This window comes from Miscanthus floridulus, chromosome 15 (genome assembly GCF_019320115.1).
Source record: "Miscanthus floridulus cultivar M001 chromosome 15, ASM1932011v1, whole genome shotgun sequence".
In the NCBI taxonomy this organism is placed as follows: Eukaryota; Viridiplantae; Streptophyta; class Magnoliopsida; order Poales; family Poaceae; genus Miscanthus; species Miscanthus floridulus.
The window spans coordinates 22,207,307-22,233,553 of record NC_089594.1 but is presented as its reverse complement, the minus strand read 5'-3'; the positions used below and the strand labels follow the sequence as shown (position 1 = coordinate 22,233,553).

Below are 26,247 nucleotides of genomic sequence, written 5' to 3'. Positions count from 1 at the left end.
TTATCTCAGCACCAATCAGTCAACCCCTGATTGGTCTTTACCTTTTGAAATTATGTGTGATGCAAGTGATTATATTGTGGGGGCAGTTTTAGGATAGACAAAAGATAAAAAGCATCGTGCAATAGCCTATGCTAGCAAAACACTAACAGGACCACAATTTAATTATGCAACCACTGAAAAAGAGCTCCTGGCTATTGTTTTTGCTATTGATAAGTTTAGGTCTTACTTAGTGGGAGCTAAAGTAATTGTTTATTCTGATCATGTTGCTTTAAAATATTTGCTCACTAAGAAAGATGCTAAACCACATTTGATAAGATGGATTTTGTTACTCCAAGAATTTAACTTAGAAATAAAAGATAAAAAAGGAGTAGAAAATTCTGTTGCCGATCACTTGTCTAGAATGCAGTTTGAGAATCCACAGGAACTGCCCAGCAATGAGTCACTCCGGGACGACGTGCTCTACGAGATCAACTGATCTAACCCCTGGTATGCAGATATTGTTAATTTCATGGTTTTAGGATATGTACCACCTGGAGGAAACAAAAAGAAACTTGTCTAGGAGAGTCGTGCTCACATATGGGATGAATCATACCTTTTCCGAGTCTGCTCCGATGGCTTGCTCAGGAGATGTGTACCTGCTGAAGAAGGAATAAAAATCATTGAAAGATGCCATTCATCACCATATGGAGGACATTATGGGGCATTCCGCACACATGCAAAGATTTGGCAGTGGATTCTTTTGGCCAACAATGTATGAAGACACAAAGGATTTCATCCGAAGGTGTGGACCATGTCAGAGGCACGGCAATATCAATTCAAGAGATGCCATGCCACTCACCAACAACCTTCAAATCGAACTCTTTGATGTCTGGGGAATTGATTACATGGGACCATTCCCACCATCGAAGAAGTGCGAATACATTCTAGTAGTAGTGGACTACGTCTCCAAGTGGGTTGAAGCACTGCCATGCAAGAATGCTGACAACATAAGCTCCAAGAGAATGTTTGAAGAGATAATATTTCCAAGATTTGGAGTTCCAAGGATAGTAATAAGTGATGGAGGATCTCACTTCACCGATAAGCGCTTTGAACAATACTTATCAAAACATGGGATACGTCACAATGTTGCTACTCCTTACCACCCTTAGACAAGTGGCCAAGCAGAGACATCAAACAAACAAATCAAGAATATTCTGCAGAAGACAGTAAATGAGATAGGTACTGCGTGGAAGGACAAGTTACCCGATGCACTCTGGGCATAATGGACAGCATACAAGACACCAATTGGAATGTCTCTGTATCAGTTAGTGTATGGGAAGACTTGTCATCTTCCGGTTGAGCTTGAATTCAAGGATCACTGGGCTATCAAGAAATGGAATATGGACCTTCTAGCTGCTAGAGAGAAGAGAAAAATGCAACTCTCAGAACTAGAAGAATGGAGAGAAAAAGCATATCACAATTCAAAGATTTATAAAGAAAGAGTCAAGAGATGGCATGACAAGAGAATCAAGAAGGAGTTTGCCCCAGGAGACAAGGTATTACTTTTTAATTCCAGGGTGAAGCTCTTCGGACATGGAAAACTTTAGAGTAAACGGGAGGGACCATTCAAAGTGATAAGCGTATCATCGCATGGAGCAGTAACTCTTCAAAATGACAAAGGTACGTTATTCAAGGTAAATGGTCAATGCCTTAAATTATTTTTAGAGCCCAATAAAATTTAGAGGAATTAGACGTAATTAATTTTTTTCCTTACTTAAGTTGGTTTTGGGCCCAACCTTTTTAATTTTGTTTTTCGGGGTCCAATGTATTTTTCTGAATAACAAAAATATATAAGAAGTATTGCAAAAAAGTGGTCCGCGAGTGGGCTCGAGGGCAGGGCGCCCGCCCCATGCCTAGGGTGGCGGCCCCCTGCCTGGCTCGCCTCGCCGCCGCCTTTTGCAGTCGCGATCCTTCTACACTCTTCGTCCAGAAAAAGTTGATTCCTAGTTTATTCGATCATTTTCCATCGTGATATGCCATTTAGATGCCATTCTCATCCCCTGAGCCCCCCTATATAAACTACCCATGATGTCAGCCATCCTCATTCCATCAAAGCTCTCCTTTCCTCCTGTTTAGAAGCTTGCTAGCCCTCTTCTCCACGCTCCAATGGCCATCAACAACAACAAGAACCCCGAGAGGAGGATGATCCCCTACGGGATCAACCTCAACAAGATCCCAGCTGAAGAACCAGAATCCAAAGCTCTAGTCCTTGTTAGCGATGCTCGCCCCCTTGCTATCATTCCTCCACCAAAGCCTCGCAGCTATGGGCAATCCTACGTTGCTCAACCAGTCTTTCCTGCGCCTCCTCAATCTCTCATGCTAGAAGGAGCACCACTGAAGGGACCCATCGTCAAGCTGCTAGAAGGAACCAAGATCCTCCTGCCGAAGCCCAATGAGACGTTGTTGGGAGTAAAGAAGAACAGGAGTGGCGAGATCGTCTGCGCCAAGTACACCACTAGAGAACGCTCCTACTTTGAAGGAGATCGCGCTCATCCTAGCAAAGTCAATTTCATCCTGCCGAAGGAAGCTCCCAAGCACGCTCTCGCAGCCTCTGAAGCTCCACCTAAGCGCTGCAAAATTGTAGCTGATCTAGAGAGAGAGCTTCAGGCGCAGCGTGAAGTCGCTACATCTTTAGAGTCTAGCTACCGCTTCCTAAGTAGATGTGTTCTCGGCTTAAATGAAAAAGTAGACGGCGTTGAGCGACGCAGCAAGAAGATAGGTGATAGAGTGACCACCTTAGAACATCCAGGAAACTAGATCGAGATAGATTAGCAATCGATGAGGCACCGTCAAGTTAAATTCGAGTGTGATTAGTTAAAAGATTAGTTAAAGTTTAGTTCAATTCAATTAAATTCTTTCGATCGATGTAATAAAGTGCCTTATATGAGATTGCAATAAAGAGTTGGTTATTATTATTCTGGATATATTTGCCTTTTTGTCTCCACCATGCTGTGTATAAAGGATAACAGGAAACAAGTGTGGGGGAGGCACCCGACAACGTAACGAACAGATTTAACCACTAAAATTAAAAATTTTAGAAAGATATGACACGAGGACCCTGCACGTCGAAGCGGACCTCGAGAAGCCACCCAGAGGGGGTGACCGCCCTCATGCTCAGGGCGCCCGCCCTGGTGTGGGCCCCCCTGGTCCCGTCCTTCGACCACGGTCAGGTTCGCTCTCCCCACGTTACATTTTTATACACCTTATTTTCTGTTCTAATTCACATTGAAAATTCTTGAATAAAAGCATATAAATGATGAAAATAAAAGGTAGATTATTTTAGTCATGATCTCAAGATAGACTCACACCATGATTTTTCCTAGGACTCCTGTTGCTATTGGGAACTTAATTTATAGGGACCCCGTATCACTTAAGTTGTTGTGGAATGTGAGATAGTAGATTAATGAGAACCTGATTTCTGATGCTTTGTCATTTGGAGAATTTCTTTTAAAAGTATTAAATTTATTAGCTATGCTTCTTCCCTGTGGTAAGAATAAAATGCCTAGTAGAGCCTTTAAAGTATGAAAGACTAGCACATAAGCTACTTGCTTTGTATTGAGTTTGGTCAACCCGTGTAAGACCCTTGTCGAGAGGAAGGTCATGCTCCCAAGATCAAGATCACTTACACCCATATATATCTGCTGCTCCTACCCTGGGAGTACGCAAAAATATGCTTTCCGCCAATGATCTATCTCCTACACTGGGAGAAGATTCAAAAAGATTATTAGGATTTCAAATAAATGCTCTAAGTTTGTTCTTTTTCCTCTTCCAAGTATATTGTATTCCAGGTATGGGACATGAGACTATGCAAAATAAATTATCAAAAGAAAAAGAGGACAAAAAAATCCCAGCATTCAAAAAAATCATCAAAAGATAGCTCATGATCTCTGCCTGAAGAAGTCTTCATCGTCTCAAGAAGAAAAAACCTATTCAAGGAGCAAAAGTAGAATTAGGATTAGCCACCAAATATTTCCACACACATGCACATCTTGAGCTAAGGGTATGACACTCCCCTCTGAGGATCCCATTTTGACTGGGCAATACATGCAAGGTAAGTATGCTACATCCTTGAAATACCTTCAACTCCATATAAGCTTTTAGAATAGGATGCAATGCAAGGCATTAATTATACATGCCTCAGTGAGAATCCACAAATACCACATATAATGAGTGCCTTGAGTGTACCACATGAAGGAGAAGGAAAGCTAAGTTTTTATTTCAAAAACCTATACAAAAACTCCAAGTGACAGGGCTGAAGGAAGAAAGGGGCTCTACTTCAAGCTGTTCTATTCTCCAACTGCCCAAAGTTTTATGGTAGACACATGGAATCCTGTAGTACAGGTATGACTAAGGAACAATCTAATGTTGATGTCTTGTTCAGAGATTATGCCTAAGGTAATCCATCCTTTTCTCGAGGACGAGTAAAAGCCTAAGTGTGGGGGAGTTTGTTGACGGTAGTTAACTGTCAACTTGACCGAGAAAATACTATATAAAGAATCACCAACATAGACTAGGGGTTTAACTGACAGAATTCAACGAGTTTTGGTGAATATCTATTTCTGCAGGGTGTCAGCTGAAAACAACCAAGGATGGCCCACATGTCAGGTTTACATAGAGATAAAGCACCTACGTACGAAAAAGAAGAAATCTAGAGGACTCGGGAAGGCAACCCCTGAGAAAGGGGCCCACCTGTCACAAAGACAGGGCGACCGCCCTCCCCCTACACCAATCAGGTGCAGGTTCGCGGATCGTTCCTTCTACCGCCTTTGAAATTCAATATTAATTGTCCTTTTAAGTCGGTTTGATCCAACGGCTGACGTTCATCGGAGGAGGCTATATAAGCAAGGCCCCTGGCCCCTGGAGAGAAGCAATCCATAATTCGTAATTTATTATTTCCAGTTAGGATCAGCCTGAGAGGGGTCCCTTGAATGGATCTCCTCTCTAGAGCCTAGCATTCAAGAGAGATTAGCTTTGTAGTCTCTATATGAGATTAGAGTTATTCTTTAGATTGAAAGAGATAGAGTGGAGGGAAGAGTTGGAGGAAGCCCGGCCTGTCGGTGTCTCCTCTTCGGCTTGTACCTGCGGGATCAAGTCTCCCTAACACGGAGCTTGCTTCTGAGATTCTTCGGTAATTCAACTTCTAACACTAGTAAGTACATTGTTATTATTGTTCTTTGGTTTGCGAGTTTACTTTATTCTCTTCGCGTAGGGAGTAGAGTAATCATCCGCAGTGTAAGCGTGGTGCTTAGGCTCGGGGTACTCGTAGATATCCCCTAACTGTCCGGATCAGTGATAGATCGCGGGGGTGACTCATATAGCCTCGTTGATCCTTCGGAGCCTCCTCCCCTCAGTTTGTTTGGTAGGACCTGTGTGCTAGGGTTAAGCATCCTCTGTGGTATCTTATCTCTAAGTACATCCCCATTAGAACAGTGATCGCATAGCTTGCCAAAGGTTAGAACTAGGGTGTCGTAGCAGTCTTCTCTATATCCCTTATATCTCAAACCTTGTTTGCAGCTCAGGGGTTTAGCATAGACTTGGTTAGTCATCGCATGTTTTCTCCTTGCGGATAAATAAATAACGATACTCTGGAACTATCTCCCAGGTGAAGTGCTCATCGATATCGTGCGCTTGCGGATTATTTCTCTTTGATTCTTCTGTGTGCGTAACAAATATCAACAATCATATCGCTAACGTCCTAGGAGACAAATTAAAATGTAATTATGGGATCTAGCTAGATGGTCATACCTTTTAGTCTGGAGCCTGTGCCGTGGTTGCCATATGCCATCGCACTGGTGGCCTGCGTGTTCCCACCTTCCCTTTCTTGACTTACATCTCCTTGTCATCCTCATGATCCTAGCACACGCCTGTCCTCCGTACGGCTGGATCGAATGTCACTTGTTGGTGAACGGCTGGACACCGGCTTCCTGCATGCTTATGTTGAAGTGCTGGATGGAAATAGTCACCTTGTTTAGCGGTTGATAAATTTTCTTGATACCTAGATTTTAGGATATTTTTGTTAGTGGTTTTGGAACAGTCGTCCTCCTCGTCGACGTTAAATGGTGAGTGCTCATCAAAGGAGGTGAAGTACATTGACGTTGGCTGGTGTAGTGTCGATGTAGCGCCGCCTATCTTGACGGCATCCACTGGCAATAGTCGGTGTAGCATCGCTTTCGTCGTCGGTGTTCGTGATAGGTAGTCAATGCAGTGCCACCTTTCTCGTTGGTGTTCGCCGGTAGATAGTTGATACAACGTCACCTGCCTCGTTGGTGTTGGCCGGTAGTGTAGCGCCGCCTTCTCTGTGCAGCGACATCATTGGGGTTAGGAGCCATTGCAGTTGGCGTCTGTAGGTGTCTCGACATCGCCCGGTGCGGTGGTGTCGTTGATGTAGATGTGGGACCGTTTTTGATGGCATCCTTGCTGACTCCATGCATCTAGACAGTACCAGCTAGCATACATAGAGCTGTGAAAAAATAATTAAAAAGTGAGATTAGTTTCTCACCTATGAAGGTCAACGTGCACGGCATCACCCTCCTCACTTCTGAACGCATTGTCTTTGATCTCCGGTCACTAGGTCAAAAAGCATTTGTAGGGGCTGTTGTAGACTATTTGTAGGAGCGGTTTACCCAGCCGCCCCTACGCAAGGGTCTCTACAAATCATGTATTTGTAGGGGCGGTTCCCAGGCCGCCCCTACAAATCGATTTGTAGGGGCGGCTCTTATTACCAGCCGCCCCTAAAAATCAATTTGTAGGGGCGGCTGGAAACACCAGCCGCCCCTACAAATCGATTTGTAGGGGCGGCTGTAGTACCAGCCGCCCCTACCAACGGGTATTTGTAGGGGCGGTTCAATCTAGAACCGCCCCTACAGTACGTTTTCCCGCAAAAAAAAAAATCACTTTTTCAATTCAAAATTGCTTTGCCGAACGTCCCACAACCAATGTTCCGAACCGCGTTCGCGTTGCCGAACGCCCTGTAACACCCCAGGTGTTTAGCTTCCACATTTGCACTGCATTTCATGAACATGAGCATCATGCATCCCTTCGTGAACTTATAGCACATGAAACATAATTTCGAAACATTGCAACATGTTGAATATTTCATGTGTGCTGTTCTTTTATGAAATGTAAAGTGTGCAACACTTAAGTGCAATATGTGCCACTCACTTAGTGAAACAAGATTAGTTAATACTATGCAACAAGATCATGAAACATGTGAAACATGACTATGAAACATTTGCAACATTTCTTGTGTTTTTCATTGTTTCAGTACATACCTTGCTTGATTATTGTGTGACCAATGTATGGTGTGGCTAAAAACTCTTTTAAGAAACGTAGTTACACCTAGAATGTCATTTGGGACATTATTCATGTTGATCATTTTGCCTAATTAGGTTTCCAAGTCATGGTTGACCAATTTGGACCCCTAGAGCTCCTGTGTTTGACTGTTTAAAAAGTGTAGCTTAGGATATTTGCATGTCTGGGCAACCTAAAGCAAAGTTGTAGAGAATTATATAAGGAACAAACTTTGTTTAGAAGTCAAGTCTTGAAAATGTGCACAACATGTTCAAAAAGGTCCCACAAGTCAGATTTGAAGGTGGAGTCAACACTTGAAAATTTTGCTAAGTCTTAACTGCCATTTCAGTTTGAATGGGCCGACTTTGGCTTGATATAACTCTTAATCCATGGTGAACTGGCTGTTGATTGCTAAACCAAAGTTGTAGCCCTACTATAACTCTACAACTTTCATGAACATTGTTTCCACTGATTCACCATGAATTGAGAAATCAAACACAATCAATTAACGCTGTCAGTCGGTGAATGGAGCACTGAATGGCGAGCTACAGTGTTCACCGATTCAGAAAACGCTCGACGCGTGTGTGCCGCGCGTCGCCGGTCGCCTGAGCTTGCTGCCACGCGCCGTGGACGCCCTGGCAAGGCTAGCCACGACGGGCACACTCACACGCACCTGCCCGACCAGTTCGCAGTTCAAATTTTCATTTGCATCGCCTCCACCGCAAGCAGCGACCGAGCTCAGCGCCCGCCATTGCTGCCGAGCGAGCTTCGCTGTCGCCGAGCTCGCGAACCACTGCAAAAACGCGAACTCTGTCTTCACCATAGCTCTGCCGTGTCCTCCTCTACCTTCTCCACCTCCTAGCTGCGCCGTTCGTGCTTTGGTAAGGTCACAGTGACCATTTCCGCCGTCACCGCCATGGGCGTGACCTCGCCGGAGATGAGGCCGCCGTGGCCGGGGTAGCTAGGAATCGTCCCGTCCCTGTTTCTTTGCCGTGTTAGCACCGTGGCGACTTCTGGTAGCTCACGCCGTGCTCGGTTGAGCTAGCCGTGGCTTGCCGTCGCCGGCAGCTCGCGCCGGAGCTCAGCCGTGCCGCCATCACCGGCGACGAGCCACCTCCGTTAGGTCATAGCTCGAGCTAGTCGCACCAATCGATTCACCGCATCACGTAGATCATGTAGGTAACCCTGGTGTCACCGGAGCTCTCGCCGTAGGCGAGCTACGCCGTCTTCCGTGCGTCGCAGCCGCCTCCTCTGCTTTGCTGTCGCTGACCAGTGGGGTCGGCTGACAGCCGGGTCCCACATGTCAGTGGCTGTTGTTCTTAAGGATAGTTCAAAAATACAGTTTTGATTGCTTATTTGATATTTTTGTATCTCCTGTTATGTAGATCCAAATTGGATGGTTCCAATTTTGTGAGACTCACAGTTAGGTCTAGTATTTAAGAAAAATATGTCTTGAGCATATTATGTAGAAATTTTGGATGAATTAAATAGGAACTTGAAAAGTGTTTTTGTATGCATGCAAACTTGTTTAAATCATATCTTGAGTTTCTGTGATCCAAAAATTATGAAATTTTGTGGGTAAGCTAGTATTGTATAGTAGAAGCTCTGGTTAAAATTTGAGAGTCATTGCATGTGTAGTTTTTGAGTTATAGATTTTCTTTTTATCATTGGTAGATACTTGGGTGAATTTTAGTAAATTAATTATGAATCCTATGGCCATGAAACTTGGTATGTAGTATCTTGGTACCTTATAGATGGTAGTAAAAATATGAAATCTGTTGCTTGACACTTTTCACTAAGGTTTCCTAATTATGCCATTTTAAGCCATTCTGCCTTACCATTTTTGTGTAGGCTATTGTACTTACTAAAATGGTGTGAAATTTTTATGGTAGTCTACTTAGGGTATGTAGGGTCTACTGTAATTGTTGTAGATTTAATGGTGTAGGTTTCACATATGTTTGCTATTTTCTCTAATTAATTAAATAAATTAAGAAAGGTATTAGAGGAAATGTTTTGGTGATGAACCCCCTACTTTCTGGTGTTCTTGTGATATGTGTGATATATCAGTAAAGTTAGTTTTGTCCAATTAAGTGTTTATATCATAAGTTAGTAATTAATTGTTTGCATTATGTCCCTCTGGACCGATCTGGGGACTTTGAAAAGTTCCCCATGATATTTTGGTTTTCTGTGAATGAGTTGAATACAAGAGTTGTAGATAAATTAGGTAGCTAGCTCCTGTCAAAATTTGAGGGCATTTGACGTAGTAGTTTAGAAACTACAACTGTTTAAAGTTAGGTTGCAGTTTTTGCTGATTCTCTGCCTGGTGAGGATAGACTTCTGTTGATTGATGAATTCGACCTGGTAAAGGTTTGAATCATGCTTTGAGGTCTGAAATTGTATTGTAGACAATTTTATAAGCTTTCCAGATTGTCTTGTTGCATATCATTTGGATTTATAAATCTTCAGTTATGACTAGTTTACTGCGCCGCTACATAGTATTCATTTTGCTGAAATACAAATGCTTGAATGTATGCTGTTGCAAGGTTCTCGTTGATTGTTTAGGGGTTAGCCTAACTTAAGAATATGCTTAGGTGCAGGTGCTAGGTCATTAACGGAAGATGAGCAATTATACCTTAGGTTGTATAAACGTGGTAAGTGAAAGTGATTTGAATAGGGCTTAAGTTGGAATATGCAAACTACAGCGAACATGTGCATTCCCCGAGCATCCCCGACATTCGTACATGTGCATCCATGATATTTATCTTGCGCATTCATGCAATAGGTGTGCCGGAGGGAGTGACGTTGCTGGAGTTCGAGGGAGCCAACCAGGAGGAGGAACCCGAAGTGCAGGAAGCCGATGAAGCAGTCGCCGCGGAGGAATTTGTGACAGAACCGACCAATTATACGAAATTAAGTAAGAAAATCATCCGCCAGAGCAGACGCTTTAGCAAACTTAAGCCCGTATAACCCGGTAGTCCGTGAAACCACGAAGGATTTCAAACCAACTCATGTCCCAGCCATGATCGTAATAAGCTTAGCGGTCACCAATCACATATTACATAAAAGTTTGCATAACAGATACATCAGAGTTTAAACATAGTTATTACAAAACATGTTCGAATAAAAAGTAGCGGAAGTCTTTTGTTCAATTCACACACACACACACAGAGTTGAAATATAGTGCCAGCGGATGATCGTCTCCAACAAAAGCATCAGATGAGACGTAAGGAATGACTATGCCCATGGTCCTAAGCATCACCCATCGCAGGATACAGGCAGTTGATACAGTAGCCATAGTACATCTGCCCATCTGCAACAAGTGGGAATAAAACCCTGAGTACGAGAAGGTACTCAGCCAGACTTACCCGACATAACCGAAAATAAATGATGCCAAGGATTATGAAGGGCTTTATAGTGGGGTAGCTGACTCATTTGCAAAAGAAGCATTTTTAGCATTTCAAGAACCTTTCTAAAAGCATTATTGCCAAGTTAATTATTATTAACCTGTCCACTAGATTCGCACCTATACTAGAGTAAACATGTGATTAAGCAGATAATGATAACCGATGATCATTAAGCAACTTCCATACTGTCATATTCACTATAACTGTCCAAGTGTTCCATAACATTTACTACGATGAAGTAACTCAAGTCAAGTGCTCACTATCTAGGAGCGATGGCGATTCGAATCGATTCCTAACCAGCTGGTGATTTATTCCTTACACAAACCTCACTCACCCGCTAAAGTGAGATATTGATCACCGAGTCAACTTTCCAGGAATCTCGAGTTTGCCAGGAACCACATGTACCTGGGGGCCGACCGACTGCACTTTGGTCTTATCATCCCGCCCCCGTGTCCTACCACACCTGCTCCGGTACAGTGCGTTGCGGGCAATCTACTCGGTCCGAAAAATCTCCCAGCTTCGCGGTCGGAAGGTACTTTATCCGGCCAGCTAAATGTAAGGCATGCGTTCAACATGACTCGAGGCCCAACAACGGTCGGTCCTTAATCGACACAGACGGAAACACTACAGTCCAGAACTCTGCAAGTCTCCGTCCGGTCTCAACTTCATTTAACACTTAGTTATACCATGACTTCATAGTCATCCAAGCAGATCCAGGTAACCACCTATAGCTCGCAGGTGACAGGAAATCACCCGACTTCTACCGGTCTAAGCCAGCTAAGCATTGACTCGACTGCGGATACCAGGGTAACAAGGATATAGTATAACAAAGGTAAACAAGGTATAATGCAGCAACGGTTGCAAACAACTCCTGAACGTAATGCATCAATTAAAGTAAAGCATTTAATTAAATCATTGCAAACCGGGAGAAAAATGCTCCGGGGCTTGCCTCTCTCGAAGGAGCTCGGACGGTGATCGGGGCACTCCGGAAGTTCCTCAACGTCCTCCTCGTCGGCTTCTGGCACTTCCTGCTGCTGCACCTCGAGCTGCTCCTCTGGCTCCTCGGGTATGACGACTGAGTTCTCGGTTTGCGATCCTGTATGATGCAATGCGTGAAAGTGATTATGCAAACGGTGCATCGAAGGAGATGAACGCAATGGATATGTTGAAATGCAAGGTAGTCAACATCATCGAAGAACTATACTGCAAGCACATGTCATCTACTGCATTCTCTTCTACTACTAATATGTTAAGTTAACCTATCTTATGAAATGCTTCAAAGATACACCAAAGCTTTACTACTTTCTTAATCACACTTAAAGCAACACTTGCTTAAACCCTAATTAATAATAGGTTTGAATAGCAACCTATATTTCTGATGCTCATAAAAATCTGAGAAAATTGCAGTAGCATACTACTACCCTAAACAGACTACCATAAAAATTTCATGGCATTTGGATAAGTAAACCATCCTACACAAAAATGACAAGCTATAGCATAAAAATGAGCATGAAATTACTTTGTACTATGAAAAGTGTCAAACAACAGAATTAGTATTTTTCCTAAGTTCTTAATAGCATATAGTGACTGTACAAAAATTACCACATGCATGTTTTATACAAAGTTTGCTCTCTAGCAAAAATAACAAAAATCAGTTATAAAAGGAGCTTGAACTACACCTCAAAATTTTTCCAAAGCACATGCATGAAATATATTTTTCCTAAGGAGTACATGACACAAGAAGATTAACAAACTTGAAATCATATTTTTCTGAAGCCTATATATTTTTCTACATATTTTTCAAGTTATCAGCAATATCCATGATTAAATAAAATCCTATAGAAAAATATCTCAAAAATGACATGCAATAATTTTCCCAAGTAGATCTGTTGATAAGGAACCTAGCAAAATTTGTTTCAACAAATTTGGAACAAGTTTGATCATCCAAACATTTTTCAAACCATTCTTGATTTCAAATAACAAATAATAAATGGAAAACAATTCGCTTAAGTGTTGCTGGGCCGGCCTGCGGAATGGAACTGGCCCACGGCCACAGCCGGCCTGCGCGGCCCGAGCGCGGGGAAGAGGAGACGGCCCATCAGGGCGTCAGCCCCCGGCCTGGCTCGGCCTGGCCAGCCGAGGCAGAGCGCCATGCCGGAGCGCGCTCTGGCGCGACGGCGGGGCTCGGCCAGCGGCCGGCGGCCGTCTCCGGCCACGGCAGCGCCAGCGAGCGAGCGCAGGAGACGCGCGAGGAGAAGGAGAGCTCGGTAGGGTAGCTAGGCGAGGCTGGAGGGGAGAGGGAAGGCGGATTCCACGGCGGCCGTGCACAGCGGCGCCATGGCCGTCGGCGGCGAGACGCGGGGAGGCTTACCCAAGGCTCGGAAGGCGGAGCAAGCGCGAGCGTGAGCAAAAGGGAGGCGGGGCGGAGCTGCGGGCGCGACGAATTGAAGAATGGCTCGGTGGTGAGGGAGTTTGACGCCGGCGGAGCTCGGGCTCGCGGCGAGGGCGGAGCTCGGGCTCGCGGCGAGGGCGGAGGGAAAGGCAGCGCGGGAGGAGTGAGGGCAGAGCGCGTGCGGCTGGCAGCAGGGCGCGCTCCTCTTCAAGTCCGCCAGTGCGCTGCGCGGTCAGGGCTAGCCGGGCGCGTGGCGGACACGCGGCGGGCGTCGCCTGACGCGTTCGGGACGTGGCGCGGCGACGGGCACGGCGCGCGGGAGAAGAAGGCGCGGCGCGCGGAGGCAGGCCGGGCTGGCGCGGTGCTGGGCTAGGCCGAGCGAGGCGAGGCGCGGGGCGCGCGGGAGCTCGCTGGGCCGGCTTCGGCTGGCAGGCCAAAAACGAGGCGGCGGCCCAGAAAAATAGAAATGGAATTTTTCAATTGATTTTTAAGAAATTTTTAAAATGCCATCTTTCATACATTATTTTGAGCAAGAAAATGACCTCTTTTGAAAATGTACCAAAAATGAAAGTTGCTTAGAATTAAATTCCCTACAACTTTGCTTTAGGTTGCTCAGACATGCAAACATTCCAAGTGGTACTTTTTAAACAGTCAAACCAAAAAGTCCTAGGGTCAAAACAAGTCAAACCATGATTTGAAATCTTAATTGGGCAAAATGATCAACTTGAACATTGTTCCTAATGACTTTCTAAGCATAGCTAAGATGTTTAACAATAGATTTAGCTATATCACACATTGGTCATACAATAATCAAGCACTAAAGGTACTGAAATGATGAAAACACTTGAAATGATACATTTGTTTCAAAGTCATGTTTCACATGTTTCAAGTGACATATGCTCATGAATTGATGAATGATGCTCATGAATATGAAATGCAAGTGCAATTAGGCAAGAATAACACCAGGGGTGTTACAGCCCTCCCCCCTTATAAAAATCTCGTCCCGAGATTTGGGTTACGAACCATTTGTTATAAAAATCCTCATAAGCCTTTTGTAGATACTCTCCTGTTTCCCAAGTTGCATCTCCCTCATCATGATGATCCCACTGTATCTTGTATGTTTTCACCACACTATTCCGAGTAGCACGTTCCTTAGTGTCTAACACTCGGACTGGTTGTTCACGATACACCAAATCTGATTTGAGTTGGATACCTCGAGGTTCTATTCTTTCCTCCGGAACACGTAAACATTTCTTGAGATGTGATACATGGAAAACTGGGAAAACGGTACTCATTGTCTCAGATAACTCTAACTTGTAGGCTACCGGACCTCTTTGTTCCAAGATCTTGTATGGTCCTACGAATCTTGCGGCAAGCTTTCTTCGGATTCCAAACCTTTTCTTCTTCATTGGTGTGACTTTCAGATAAACATAATCACCAACTTCAAACACAAGGGGTCTCCTTCTTTTGTCTGCATAGCTTTTCTGACGTGATTGGGCAGCTTTCATATTCTGCTGAATAATATGAACTTTCTTCTCGGCTTCTTCTACAAAGTCAATGCCATAATACCTTCTATCACCAGGCTCGATCCAATTCAATGGTGTTCTACATTTTCTGCCATATAAAGCTTCGAATGGGGCCATCTTGATGCTTTCTTGATAGCTATTATTATAAGAAAACTCAGCTAATGGTAACCATGACTCCCATGATCCCTTGGAAGACAATACACAGGCTCTCAACATATCCTCCAAAACAGCATTTACTCGTTCAGTCTGACCATCTGTCTGAGGATGATAAGCGGTACTGCGAATCAAACTAGTTCCTAAGCCTTTGTGTAAATGTTCCCAAAAATGAGCCGTGAACTGTGAGCCTCTATCAGATATTATGGTCTTTGGTATACCATGCAACCTCACAATTTCTGCGATATACTTCTCGGCATATTGAGGTGGTCGATAATCTGTTTTGACAGGCAAGAAATGAGCGGTCTTGGTAAGACGGTCCACAATTACCCAAATCGAATCATGTCCTTTTTGAGTAGTGGGCAAACCCGTGATAAAATCCATACTGATATCGTCCCACTTCCAACTAGGGACTGATAAGGGTTGCAACATACCAGCAGGTTTCATGTGAATGGCTTTCACTCGACAACATGTGTCACATCTGACAACATATGCTGTAATTTCTTTCTTCATTTTGGTCCACCAATAGCGAGATCTTAGTTCTTGATACATCTTACTACTTCCAGGATGGATAGATAGCTTAGACAGGTGAGCTTCATCCATGAGTTTATTCCTAAGCTCTCGATCCTTGGGAACCACAAGACGGTTGTCAAACCACAACACACCCTGTTCATCCACTTTAAAGTGTTGAGACGGCTTTTCTTTTATTTTCTCTTTGATGTGGAATATCCCCTTGTCAGTTTTCTGACCTTCTATTATCTTACTCTCCAAAGAGCAACTAATCTGAATACTATGTAACACAGCAGGATGCATTAAATCAAATCCATCTTCAAGTAATGGCTGCACATTCAAGTAATGTGACTTTCTGCTCAAAGCATCTGCCACTACATTGGCTTTACCAGGATGATATTGCACATTCAGGTTGTAATCTTTGATCAATTCCAACCATCTACGTTGTCTCATATTTAGCTCTGGTTGGGTAAAGATATACTTAAGACTCTTGTGATCCGTGAAAATATTGCACACATTACCAAGTAGATAATGTCTCCAAATTTTTAGGGCGTGCACAACTGCAGCAAGTTCAAGATCATGTGTTGGATAGTTGACCTCGTGCTTTCTCAATTGACGTGATGCATAAGCTATGACTCTCCTTTCTTGCATAAGAACACAACCCAATCCAGTCTTTGATGCGTCGCAAAACACATCAAATGGCTTCTCTATATCCGGTTGTGCTAGAACAGGAGCAGTGGTCAACAGTTTCCGCAAAGTGTGGAAAGCTGCTTCACACTCCTCTGTCCACAAAAACTTGTGATCCTTCTGTAGGAGACTCGTCATCGGTTTGGCGATCTTTGAGAAATCTGGTATAAAGCGACGGTAATAACCCGCTAGTCCTAAGAAACTTCTAATCTCAGGAACTGAGGTCGGTGTTTTCCAATTCATAACTTCTTGCACCTTACTTGGATCGACTGAAACTCCATTCTCTAACAGAATGTGACCAAGGAAAGGAACTTCCTTCAACCAGAATTCGCATTTGCTAAACTTAGCATACAATTGATGATCTCTAAGTCTGGTCAAGACAGTTCTCAGATGCTCTTCGTGATCTTTCTCATTCTCGGAGTACACCAGAATGTCATCGATGAATACTACCACAAACTTATCCAATTCTGGCATGAAAACTGTATTCATCAAGAACATAAAATATGCGGGAGCATTTGTCAAGCCAAAAGACATGACAAGATACTCATACAACCCGTATCTGGTGGAAAATGCGGTTTTTGGTATATCCTGTGGCCTAATCTTAATCTGATGATAACCGGATCTCAAATCTATTTTTGAGAACACCTTGGCCTTGGATAATTGGTCAAACAGAACATCAATATGTGGCAAGGGATATTTATTCTTGACGGTCACAGCATTGAGTGGCCTATAATCTACGCACATTCTCAACGTGCCCTCTTTCTTTTTCTTCACAAACAAAGCTGGACATCCCCATTCAGACTTGCTTGGCCGAATAAACCCCTTCTTCGACAAATCTTCTAATTGCTTCTTTAGCTCGGCTAACTCATCGGGAGGCATCCGATAGGGCCTCCTTGAAATCGGAGCTGTTCCGGGGACTAACTCAATTCCAAACTCAATCTCTCTATCTGGCGGAAGACCAGGTAGCTCATCCGGGAATACGTCCGGGAATTCACACACTACCGGAATCTGATGAATAGGAATGACTGCCGTAGCGCATGTAACACTTATAAGGTCTGTTCTTCGAGGCAATGGTACTTGGAAAGTACCCTCACCCAGGGGATCCTTAAGGGTAAGTACTCGACCTCCAGTATCTATGACTGCTCCCCAATCCTTCATCCAATTCATCCCTATAATGACATCCAAGACTAACCCAGGCATAACTATCAAGTTCACTCGGAACTTCCTGCTACCTAATTCAAGGGTTGCCCCTCGAACCATCTGGTTGGTCAAAACATCAGCCCCTGCTGAACTTATACGGTAACCATAGCCCAATTCTGTGCATAGTTGTTCATGTTTCTGTGCAAATGCTTGACTCATAAAAGAATGCGATGATCCAGAATCAAATAGAACAACTGCAGGGTTTTCATTGACAGTAAACTTACCAGCAGTGACGGGCTCTCCCTCTGGAATTTCATCCACTGTGGTACTGTGCACTCTAGCATTATAAGTCTGCTGCTTCTTCTTGGGCGGGTATGGACAAAACCTCGAGAAATGACCGGGTTGATCACAGTTATAGCAGGGTCCTCTCACTGTCCCGGCAGATCCCACAGCTCCCTTGGAACTGCCTTGTACCGCAGTTGCGGCTGCTTTGTTGGGCTGTACTGCCATCTTGTACGGCTTTTGAGGTCCACGGAAATTCTGGCTTCTTGGCTGAGGTGGCCTGAATCTAGCGCCAGGTGCCGATGGGCGATAAGGAGGACGACCTCCCATAGGTGCTCTAGCTTGAGACGGCCCACCTTCGAAGGCTCTCTTGCGTGTCTTGGCTGCGGTGCTGGCGTTGTTATTCTTCTCCTGCTTCAGGCAGTCACTGATGAAATCGTTGAATCTGACGCGGTTGTTGGTACCAACATGCTTCATCATTTTTGGATTGAGACCCCTCTTAAAACTGGCTATTCTCTTAGCATCTGTGTCAACCATGTCGGGAGCATAGCGACATAAGTTGTTAAAAGCATGCAGGTATTGCGTCACGGTCTTGGTACCCTGGTTCAATGCCAGAAACTCTCCCAACTTCATCTCTGTCAGCCCGGGTGGAATATAGACTCCGCGGAAGGCCTCAGCAAACTCTCTCCAAGAAATCTGAGCATTTGGAGGGAAGGTGGTGCGATGGTGCTTCCACCACATTCCCGCCGGTCCTTGCAATTGAAGTGCAGCATACTCCGTTTTTAGCACCTCAGTCATTCTCAACACACGGAATTTATCTTCCATCGTGTTGATCCATTCCTCAGCATCAAGTGGCTCTGTTGCTTCCTTGAAGACTGGTGGCCTGGTGTCCATGAAATCTTTGAAGCTACTATATTGGTTCACTCCCATGCCACCACCTTGATTGTTACCACGTTGAACGTTGTTGGCGATGGTTCTGAGAAGATCCTCCATGTTCTTCTGAGATTGTTCTGTGTTGCGCTGACTCCCGAGTAGCTGTGCGAGGAACATTTCGGGGGTAAACGGGGGCGGAGGTGGCAAATGCGGTTCATGGGGAGGTTCATTGTTGTTGCTGTGGTTTCCACCACCACCACCACCACCGGTCCCTGCACCGTTGGCACCGGGCTCAGCGGCCTCATACGTGGTTCGGCGAGTGTTTGTCATCTGCATATTTCAGCAACAAGTATGATTGAGTGAAGCTGTAATAATTGCGAGTGAGGGAAAAATTATGCCATACTGAATTTACTGGAGAGAATAAATTCATACAATAAAAACAGAGGCACAACAATCGCAATTCCAATTAAAACAACAGCACTTAATCGAGTTACTTAAACGGCAAACATCGCGTCCATACAATCACATTGCCAGTATACATACACTGGACTTTTTATGCGTTCAGATATCGCATTCGAAAATCAAGTTCCAAACACATGCCAATTCTCATACGTTCGAAGCAACATACGATAGATTTCATGCCAACAAAAGAAAGGTCATCGCGACAAGACCTAGATACTAGCGCAAAGCTACTAGCCTACTCCTCGGGGCCATCGTCGGGATCGGAGACGTCACCATCGCCTCCAGGTGAAACTACAGGCTCGTTCTGGTTGTCGTCGTCGATGTCCATGCCAGCGGCATTCGGTGGAGCATATGGGCCAACCCCATTGTAGAGCGCGTGAAACTCCTCGTGCAAGTAGCCGTTGTATTCCTCTAGCTCATCGACTCTCTGCAACAGAAGGTTTCTTGCGTTCCAGGCTTCATTCCTTTCCTGAACCAACTGTCCAATCATGCGGTCTGCATTGTTGTTGGCTTGAGTCAACGTATGCACTTGCTGCATAGCTCTATCACCTCTTTCAACCGCCTGATCTCGCTGTAAGTTCATATCAGCCAACTGCTCCTGCAAACTAGCTATAGCTCGTGCCTGTCTCTTCTTCTGCTTCTTCCCTTTGAGCTTATCCTCACTACGCAAGCCAGTCAAAGTCCAGTAGGTACTCTCAAGACCCTCATACGCTCTGATGGCGGCGAACATAGCACTCATTGCCTGGTTGTCGCTAGCCTGTCCCTCAGCTGGACCTCTGACCAATGCGCTTCCTTCAGGCTGAACCCAAATGGCATCGCGGGGATCATCCCTAGGAAAAGTACCAGCTAAAGCTGCTGCAAGCTCACTGGGAAATCTGCTCATAAGGTCCCTGATGACACGGAAGGCTGCTCCCTCTGCACCCTCAGCTGGAGTGCGACCCTCAAACTCCAAATGCCAACCATCCCAATCTGGAGCATCACCAAGAGCAGGAACCGTGATCTCCACCACTGCAAGTCCATCATCTGCTAACTGGCTCTCATTCCAAGAGTACACCGGCTCTTGACCCTCTGGGTACCCCACATCATGGAGCACTCTCCAAAGCAAAGTTGGCATGCCAAACTCGCTCAAGAAGGTGTCCGTGGTGCGGTGCTCCCTCAGGGCCAACGGACGTCGGGGTGCTCTTCCTCCGGTGGACTTACGGGCGGTCTGCTTCGTGCGGGCCATCTGTAGCAAAAGTTCTCTTATTACTTCGGGGAAACATATTTTAGGTGATGCAACTTTTATCAAAATGAGATAATCAATTTATAAGGGGAGGTATGTATGAGATGAATGAGATGCACAAGTAACATGATGTATGTACGGTCGTACGTTCTCACAAACTTAGGAAATAAATAATTTCTAACGACGAATTCGGTGGCATACAACGTTCTCTCAATACGTAGCTAATACGTTCTACACGATAGCGTTGTTATGTACCTGCAGAAGATTCATTTCAGCCTAATTCCCAATGAATGCATAAAAGCAGTAAAATTTTTATCTACACGCTCTACACGAATCCCCAGATACGTGTACAACGGTAGTAACTACCCGAACCATCGTCCTATTGACGGCATCGCCTCCACAGACGGAAGACCCATACATGAGATACCTTTGTAAAACATGCGTGGAACATGTAATTACTCCAGCATCATATAAGCATTCACCCTAGATCGGCGGTGTATCCGATCATGCTCTCACAACTCACACTTACCGAGGCGTAGAGGCAATTGATCCATTCATTACCACTCAAACAAGTGGCACTCATACAATAGCACGCCGTATGAGCGACGAAAGAGAAATATGATGCAAGAACCCCAGTCAGTACTTAATTAAGCCACCTAAAGTCCTTAACTGGGCATAAAGGATATGATCACTGGCACACTTTATAGTTTTAAAATCGCGTTTTCCAATGCCTTTTTGTTTTAAATACACTTGTGAACAGTAACACGCTAAACCATGCTCTGATACCAGCTGTGACAGAACCGACCAATTATACGAAATTAAGTAAGAAAATCATCCGCCAGAGCAGACGCTTTAGCAAACTTAAGCCCGTATAACCCGGTAGTCCGTGAAACCACGAAGGATTTCAAACCAACTCATGTCCCAGCCATGATCGTAATAAGCTTAGCGGTCACCAATCACATATTACATAAAAGTTTGCATAACAGATACATCAGAGTTTAAACATAGTTATTACAAAACATGTTCGAATAAAAAGTAGCGGAAGTCTTTTGTTCAATTCACACACACACACACAGAGTTGAAATATAGTGCCAGCGGATGATCGTCTCCAACAAAAGCATCAGATGAGACGTAAGGAATGACCATGCCCATGGTCCTAAGCATCACCCATCGCAGGATACAGGCAGTTGATACAGTAGCCATAGTACATCTGCCCATCTGCAACAAGTGGGAATAAAACCCTGAGTACGAGAAGGTACTCAGCCAGACTTACCCGACATAACCGAAAATAAATGATGCCAAGGATTATGAAGGGCTTTATAGTGGGGTAGCTGACTCATTTGCAAAAGAAGCATTTTTAGCATTTCAAGAACCTTTCTAAAAGCATTATTGCCAAGTTAATTATTATTAACCTGTCCACTAGATTCGCACCTATACTAGAGTAAACATGTGATTAAGCAGATAATGATAACCGATGATCATTAAGCAACTTCCATACTGTCATATTCACTATAACTGTCCAAGTGTTCCATAACATTTACTACGATGAAGTAACTCAAGTCAAGTGCTCACTATCCAGGAGCGATGGCGATTCGAATCGATTCCTAACCAGCTGGTGATTTATTCCTTACACAAACCTCACTCACCCGCTAAAGTGAGATATTGATCACCGAGTCAACTTTCCAGGAATCTCGAGTTTGCCAGGAACCACATGTACCCGGGGGCCGACCGACTGCACTTTGGTCTTATCATCCCGCCCCCGTGTCCTACCACACCTGCTCCGGTACAGTGCGTTGCGGGCAATCTACTCGGCCCGAAAAATCTCCCAGCTTCGCGGTCGGAAGGTACTTTATCCGGCCAGCTAAATGTAAGGCATGCGTTCAACATGACTCGAGGCCCAACAACGGTCGGTCCTTAATCGACACAGACGGAAACACTACAGTCCAGAACTCTGCAAGTCTCCGTCCGGTCTCAACTTCATTTAACACTTAGTTATACCATGACTTCATAGTCATCCAAGCAGATCCAGGTAACCACCTATAGCTCGCAGGTGACAGGAAATCACCCGACTTCTACCGGTCTAAGCCAGCTAAGCATTGACTCGACTGCGGATACCAGGGTAACAAGGATATAGTATAACAAAGGTAAACAAGGTATAATGCAGCAACGGTTGCAAACAACTCCTGAACGTAATGCATCAATTAAAGTAAAGCATTTAATTAAATCATTGCAAACCGGGAGAAAAATGCTCCGGGGCTTGCCTCTCTCGAAGGAGCTCGGACGGTGATCGGGGCACTCCGGAAGTTCCTCAACGTCCTCCTCGTCGGCTTCTGGCACTTCCTGCTGCTGCACCTCGAGCTGCTCCTCTGGCTCCTCGGGTATGACGACTGAGTTCTCGGTTTGCGATCCTGTATGATGCAATGCGTGAAAGTGATTATGCAAATGGTGCATCGAAGGAGATGAACGCAATGGATATGTTGAAATGCAAGGTAGTCAACATCATCGAAGAACTATACTGCAAGCACATGTCATCTACTGCATTCTCTTCTACTACTAATATGTTAAGTTAACCTATCTTATGAAATGCTTCAAAGATACACCAAAGCTTTACTACTTTCTTAATCACACTTAAAGCAACACTTGCTTAAACCCTAATTAATAATAGGTTTGAATAGCAACCTATATTTCTGATGCTCATAAAAATCTGAGAAAATTGCAGTAGCATACTACTACCCTAAACAGACTACCATAAAAATTTCATGGCATTTGGATAAGTAAACCATCCTACACAAAAATGACAAGCTATAGCATAAAAATGAGCATGAAATTACTTTGTACTATGAAAAGTGTCAAACAACAGAATTAGTATTTTTCCTAAGTTCTTAATAGCATATAGTGACTGTACAAAAATTACCACATGCATGTTTTATACAAAGTTTGCTCTCTAGCAAAAATAACAAAAATCAGTTATAAAAGGAGCTTGAACTACACCTCAAAATTTTTCCAAAGCACATGCATGAAATATATTTTTCCTAAGGAGTACATGACACAAGAAGATTAACAAACTTGAAATCATATTTTTCTGAAGCCTATATATTTTTCTACATATTTTTCAAGTTATCAGCAATATCCATGATTAAATAAAATCCTATAGAAAAATATCTCAAAAATGACATGCAATAATTTTCCCAAGTAGATCTGTTGATAAGGAACCTAGCAAAATTTGTTTCAACAAATTTGGAACAAGTTTGATCATCCAAACATTTTTCAAACCATTCTTGATTTCAAATAACAAATAATAAATGGAAAACAATTCGCTTAAGTGTTGCTGGGCCGGCCTGCGGAATGGAACTGGCCCACGGCCACAGCCGGCCTGCGCGGCCCGAGCGCGGGGAAGAGGAGACGGCCCATCAGGGCGTCAGCCCCCGGCCTGGCTCGGCCTGGCCAGCCGAGGCAGAGCGCCATGCCGGAGCGCGCTCTGGCGCGACGGCGGGGCTCGGCCAGCGGCCGGCGGCCGTCTCCGGCCACGGCAGCGCCAGCGAGCGAGCGCAGGAGACGCGCGAGGAGAAGGAGAGCTCGGTAGGGTAGCTAGGCGAGGCTGGAGGGGAGAGGGAAGGCGGATTCCACGGCGGCCGTGCACAGCGGCGCCATGGCCGTCGGCGGCGAGACGCGGGGAGGCTTACCCAAGGCTCGGAAGGCGGAGCAAGCGCGAGCGTGAGCAAAAGGGAGGCGGGGCGGAGCTGCGGGTGCGACGAATTGAAGAATGGCTCGGTGGTGAGGGAGTTTGACGCCGGCGGAGCTCGGGCTCGCGGCGAGGGCGGAGCTCGGGCTCGCGGCGAGGGCGGAGGGAAAGGCAGCGCGGGAGGAGTGAGGGCAGAGCGCGTGCGGCTGGCAGCAGGGCGCGCTCCTCTTCAAGTCCGCCAGTGCGCTGCGCGGTCAGGGCTAGCCGGGCGCGTGGCGGACACGCGGCGGGCGTCGCCTGACGCGTTCGGGACGTGGCGCGGCGACGGGCACGGCGCGCGGGAGAAGAAGGCGCGGCGCGCGGAGGCAGGCCGGGCTGGCGCGGTGCTGGGCTGGGCCGAGCGAGGCGAGGCGCGGGGCGCGCGGGAGCTCGCTGGGCCGGCTTCGGCTGGCAGGCCAAAAACGAGGCGGCGGCCCAGAAAAATAGAAATGGAATTTTTCAATTGATTTTTAAGAAATTTTTAAAATGCCATCTTTCATACATTATTTTGAGCAAGAAAATGACCTCTTTTGAAAATGTACCAAAAATGAAAGTTGCTTAGAATTAAATTCCCTACAACTTTGCTTTAGGTTGCTCAGACATGCAAACATTCCAAGTGGTACTTTTTAAACAGTCAAACCAAAAAGTCCTAGGGTCAAAACAAGTCAAACCATGATTTGAAATCTTAATTGGGCAAAATGATCAACTTGAACATTGTTCCTAATGACTTTCTAAGCATAGCTAAGATGTTTAACAATAGATTTAGCTATATCACACATTGGTCATACAATAATCAAGCACTAAAGGTACCGAAATGATGAAAACACTTGAAATGATACATTTGTTTCAAAGTCATGTTTCACATGTTTCAAGTGACATATGCTCATGAATTGATGAATGATGCTCATGAATATGAAATGCAAGTGCAATTAGGCAAGAATAACACCAGGGGTGTTACAGAATTGCCCGAGTGCCCTGACCACCAGCCTTCCTCGTTCCTGAAAGGCAAGCCCCGGAGCATATTAAGCCTCCTATGTTTTCACAAATACATTGAGTATCTTTTATTGTTGATGCTGCATTAAGTATAGGAATTGTTTGGAACCAATTGCTGCATTATATATCCTTCCTTGTCCAGATATCGCACTGGAATCCTATTTAAGTCCAGGACGGGTTAAATGCTTAGCCATGCTTAGTGCGGTAGAAGTCAGGTGATTTCCTGTCACCTGCGAGCTTTAGGATGAGGTGGATCACGGTTGGCTATATTTGCTATCGTGGAAAAGAACCATGTAAATAATGAATTAAGACCGGGCGGGGTCTTGTGTAGGTTTGAGCATAGTGACTCCGTCTGAGTCGTTTAAGGACCGATACGCTGTACGTCCTCATGTCATGTTGAACGCAGCCTAACACTTAGCTGGCCGGATAAGTCGTTCCGACCGCGAATCCTAGTAGCTCGATTCAGGCTAGGAACGTGAGCAGTGGCGGCACTCTGGAGGTAGTAAGGATGTGCGGAGAGCCATTGGCATAAGTCCAAGGTGGGTTAGAGTCCCGAACAACCTTGGCAGAGTGGTTCTCTGAGAATGCTGATCTATTCGGACCCGCGACTCCTGAATTGTACCAAAGGTGACTTGTTGCGACCCTGACGGGGGAAGCAGGGTTTGTGTTTAGGAATACCCCTCCAGCTAGATAGGAATCGATTCGAATCGCCGTCTCTCCCGGATAGTGAGAACTTGACTGAGCAGCGGCAACGTAGATTCAATTAATTTAACGATATAGTTAAATGGATGATGATAAGGTTGCCACAATGAATACCTGATATGGTTATTAATGTTTGCACCCTAATAAAATGATTGCTTAGTACAGGTGCTAATATAGATGACAGGTTAATGGCTAAAAAGTTACTACTAGTTCAGGTTAAGAGTTGATCATTATCACTTATGCTTTTCTGCAAAGAGAAAATGTCAGCCAGCTCCACTACATTAAGCTATGCATAATCCTTGGTGTCATTTGTTTGGTTTTCGATGGGTAAGTCTAGCTGAGTACATTCCCGTACTTAGGGTTTATTCCCTCTTGTTGCAGATGACCTCCTATATCAGGGATTCTGCAAGTATTGTCTCCACCCGACGGGTGATGAGGACTAGATCATGGGCATGATCTCCTTTCTCTTATCTGAATGCTTTTGCGGTCTGTGATCAGCGAACCAGTATGTGTATTTGAACTCGGTGTGTGAGTTAAACTATTTGCTTCCGCATGTTTTACAAGACTCGTTTTGTAATAACAATGACTCTGTGATGATGTAATCTATTTGCGAACATCTGTGAAATGTTGTAACGTACGATATGTTATGTTGGATTACTGTGATCTTGGTTGTATGCAAGTTGGTTTGAAATCCTTCGAGATTTCGGTTGACTACCGGGTTTATATGGGCTCAAGTTCGAGAATTTGATCGTTCCGGCGATTGTTTTTGTACTTGTGCTCTTATAAATTGGTCGGTTCCGTGACACGCCCCGTGACCAGCGTCCGCGTTGCCGAACACCCCCGCGACCGCG

General features: G+C 44.9%; 2 long non-coding RNA genes across 2 annotated transcripts; one reads left to right on the top strand and one right to left on the bottom strand.

Annotated features, from left to right (window-relative positions):
- Positions 1 to 410: 410 nt before the first annotated feature.
- LOC136506778 (uncharacterized) lies at positions 411 to 5,850 on the bottom strand. Its single transcript, XR_010771724.1, has 3 exons — positions 5,785 to 5,850; positions 593 to 638; positions 411 to 483 (listed from the first exon to the last, which is right to left on the bottom strand). It is a non-coding gene; the product is annotated as an uncharacterized lncRNA (long non-coding RNA).
- LOC136506776 (uncharacterized) lies at positions 4,929 to 25,972 on the top strand. The gene is made up of 3 exons (XR_010771723.1): positions 4,929 to 5,188; positions 10,112 to 10,243; positions 25,778 to 25,972. It is a non-coding gene; the product is annotated as an uncharacterized lncRNA (long non-coding RNA).
- Positions 25,973 to 26,247: the final 275 nt, after the last annotated feature.